This window comes from Sinocyclocheilus rhinocerous, unplaced genomic scaffold, assembly GCF_001515625.1.
Source record: "Sinocyclocheilus rhinocerous isolate Xijiao unplaced genomic scaffold, SAMN03320098_v1.1 scaffold1296, whole genome shotgun sequence".
NCBI classification, from domain to species: domain Eukaryota; kingdom Metazoa; phylum Chordata; class Actinopteri; order Cypriniformes; family Cyprinidae; genus Sinocyclocheilus; species Sinocyclocheilus rhinocerous.
Genome location: NW_015659405.1, coordinates 809127 through 813110, shown reverse-complemented (window position 1 = coordinate 813110; position 3984 = coordinate 809127). Strand labels below are relative to the sequence as shown.

The 3984-nt window shown below is 36.3% G+C and overlaps 1 long non-coding RNA gene across 1 annotated transcript; it reads right to left on the bottom strand.

The window, feature by feature from the left end:
- Positions 1-2963, bottom strand: LOC107723844 (uncharacterized). The gene is made up of 3 exons (XR_001637979.1): positions 2891-2963; positions 2651-2768; positions 1-194 (listed from the first exon to the last, which is right to left on the bottom strand). It is a non-coding gene; the product is annotated as an uncharacterized LOC107723844 (long non-coding RNA).
- Between the last annotated feature and the right edge of the window lie 1021 nt (positions 2964-3984).

Here is a 3984-nt window from a genome sequence, read left to right as displayed (position 1 = left end):
TATTGCAAAACAAGGGGAGAAGCCAAGAGGGCAGGAAAGGGCACAGCTGGCCTAGTGCACAGAGAGAACTGTGTGACATGAGACATCCGGACTAGAGCTGTGTGGTTGTTCAGGAAACCAGCTTGGTTCAACATATGGTGCAGAGGCCCCTCCCTCGCTCTCTCTGATTGGCTCTCCTGTCTCCAGGCATGTGTCTGCAGAGAACAAAACAACATTTAGCCAATCAGACGAAGGCATGAATTTCCCTTCTGCTGCAAACCAAACTAAAATTCAACATTAGTGACATCACTGGCCCTTTAAATGAAACCACAAACATTTAAAAAGCAAGCATGTGGTTGACAGGCTGCTTCTGCTCACAGGTACAACACATTGTCTCAGTGGAACATGATATGATCTTGTTTTTTTGTTTTTTCAAAACATAATTGCCATTATTTTTTTTCCTGACTATTCTGTGCAAAGACGAAATGCATTGTTATAAAAGAACAACATGCATACATGATTTAGTGATTCACCAGGTTACTTTCTGATCAAAAAAAATTCCACTTTCCTACTTTGTCCATTTGGACAACCCTTATTGAATCTAGGTCCTTTTTAAACTTTTCACACATTCAGTCTTAAAGGTGATATGTGTAAATTGTTTTAATGCTTAAATATTTTTCCTGTCCCATTTTCACTGCAAGGAGCCTAAAAGACAAGTTTTTGAGGGAAGCAACAATGCTATTAAGACTTGTTTTCAGACATTCTTGAAATCTTGAAAATTATTATTTTTAACTTGTTTTTAACTTGTTTATACTTAAAACAAGTAAAAAAAAATTTTTTTTTAAAAGTCCAGTGCTGTACAAGAAAATATAATTGCATTTAATATGCATTTTCTGAAAACAAGTCTTAAAGGAGAAGATGTTTTTAAGAATGCTGGTAACCAAACACTTTTGGTGACATTTTGACTTTCATTGTAGTAAAGTAAAGTATGTTCTATAAAGTATGAATGTGGGTAGTATGAATGAAATTACATTCTATTAAAAATTAAAAAAAATTAGCATTTAATGTGCAGAGAAAAGTGCACACAGTACTGTCAAATCACTGCTCTTTGTCTGAGAATTCCGACCTGCCGGACATAGCAACAGTGGCTCAGCCAATGGTGTGAGTTTGGGGTGGGGCAACTGTTTGTTTGGCCAATGCATGGGGGAGTGTTTGGAAAGCTGTTTGGAAACAATCACTATTTCTGCAATTCTGTTTGAAGATGCTGGCAGAATAGAAATGACACACATAAACATAGTCATAATGTTCTTTTTAGCAGCATCATATGACCCCTTTAAGACTGTTTTGACTAACTAGCAGTTAACCATCTGGTAATCAGTCTTACTTTTCAGATTCAAATTAGACCAATCTACGTTTAACTGACTTTAAAAAGTGTTATGACCATTCTTGCAGAAAAAAAGTTTGATGACTAACTTTTAAGACTAGTCTCAGGAGTTTATGCAACTGGCCACAGGTTTAACTTTGGATGGACAGATGAATTATGTTTTATTATGATTTATTATAGTAAAGATTTGATTGATAAGTGATATATTTGTTGGGAATCAGGCCCGGCGCCAGGACGCACGACTTGGGGGGGCTTTTATATTTCTTGGGGGGGCCGAATCGGCCTGCGCTTAGTTTCAAATGAACACTCAAAATACATTATTTGGGTAACACTTTACAATAATTAACTAACACTTTAATACACTTTAATACATTAACTAACATTAACTAATGGAACCTTATTGTAAAATGTTACAATTCTTTGTTATTAAAGCCCTAAATCCTGCATTTGGACCAGGCTCGGTTGCAGAATCACATCACTTTGTGCTTCTGAAATTAGGCTATTATCTTTTTCTATATAGTGTAGTAGTTAGCTATCTCTGTGTCGTACGTGGCCGCTTGTCAAGCATGAAAAACACACGTTTCATTTAAAATCTGAATATATTATCGTATACAGCATGGAAAGAGTGCTCCCTTTAAATGTATTAAAAACAGTCACTCATTCATCATGATCTCACAAAGTTCCGTTTTAACCAATGAATGTGACCACACAATGAAACTTTTTTTTTTATGAAGTTTACGAGCATGATAGAACTCGGCAACGGACAAAAAGCGGTGAGTGCGTGGATTCCAACCTAAACACATCTGATTGGCCATTGCGTTGTAGAAATCAACAAACATGTCTGTGATTGGCCACTTTGCTCCCTTCTGCAAAAATGCATTGTAAAATCATTTTTCCAAAACAGAAGGGCAGATGCACTGGATTGTTTGCCAAATGTATTTCGTTATGCTATTATTAGCATTTCCATCTAAAAGCAGTCAGTTAGACTATTTTACACTATGAGTTAGACTACTAGGCCTATACACGCGAAACTAAAGTCCGGCTGTCCCCCTCGGTCCGGAGGGGGGGGGGCACAGGGATGTCCGTGGGGGTGAGGCCCCCCCTCTAGCGCCGGGCCTGTTGGGAATGCTTGATGTGGGAACAAAATGCATCTGTGTTTTTTCTTTTGCCCTTTTTTTGCCTTACTCTATGTAGAAACAAAAAAATGCATGAGTGTGGGGGAAGTGCTCACTATCAGTCTGCCTTTCCTGTTTGTAAATGATTGGTCAAGTCCCCTGAAACTCTTACCGAGGAGGAAACAGAGAGACTCTGCTGGGAACAGTGAACCGCACTGGATTGCTTGCACAGAACACAATATATAAATCTCTTTGGGGGAGAAGAGAAAGAATGAAGCTTGTTTTGCACGCTAAAGAAAAAAAACACAGAAATATACACAAAAAGAATGTGTGAAATAGCGTGCAAATGATTTAACTGATTTATCTAGATTCTAGACCACATATCACAATAAAAACATTTTTTATCATCCACATCAGAGTTCCAAGATTGCTGGACTCGAGGGTCACTTCTCTCAGATGATATCTGATCACTGGGAAAAGATCCATAAACTGCTGTCCTACAGTGGTACATTGATTTGGTGCCTCCACATCCGTTCGGCAGTGGAATTCATAAAGAAGCCATTGTTTATGATCTGTTAAAAAATAGACTTGTCTTCAAGTTTTCAAGGACACAGCTTGAGCAATCCAAGCCTTCCTCTGCATCACAAAGCAAAAAAATAAAATAAATAAATATTGATGCATCATGTGTTAGGAAAAATCATCTCAAAATTTTTTATTTAAATTATTGAATAAATGTAATTATTATGTAACATTTACATTTTAATTATCATCTCAGTAATTTAAAATTCAAGATACAGTCTCTGAAAGATAAATTCTCTTGCACAATATTGCTTCTCAAGTAAATTGATAAAAAATAGTGTAAAAAATAGTAAAATAAAATAGTAAAATTGTGGCCATGAATTAAGAATTCATTCCTACGGCTCAATTTATGGGCACGTTTTATTAATTCATATCCTCGTTTTATGGCTACTATTTAAAAACAACAACAACGGATTAGTACAATGTGGCCACAATTGACTTAAAACGAGGGAATGAATTAAGACTTAATTTATAACATGCAATTTTTTTCATGTAGAGGGATCCGTAAAAAGGCACTAATCAAGAAAAAAAATTCAGTGCAGTAAACTAAAGCTGTGTGCAACGTTAAATCAAAACATTCTTTCAAATAGAGTTAAAATTTGATGATAAATGTGCTAAATGTTTGCTCTTTTTATACTGACTATTATACTGAATATATAACTTGTGCAGTGTGAGAAATGCTAAAACCACTCGTATGACAAACCCACCTGCTTTGCATTACAGGCCAAACCCACATTCCATATCATTCCTTCATCTGTGCTAATTACATTAATGACTGCATTGATAAATGCAAGAAACCACAGCTACGTTCATGCAGTCCATTGCTGGTGTCCACTGCATTTTATACAGCCAGTTACACTCTTTACACTCATCCAGTGATTTTTTTATGCAATATCTCAAACATAGCTACTGTCTGAACTATAGCTG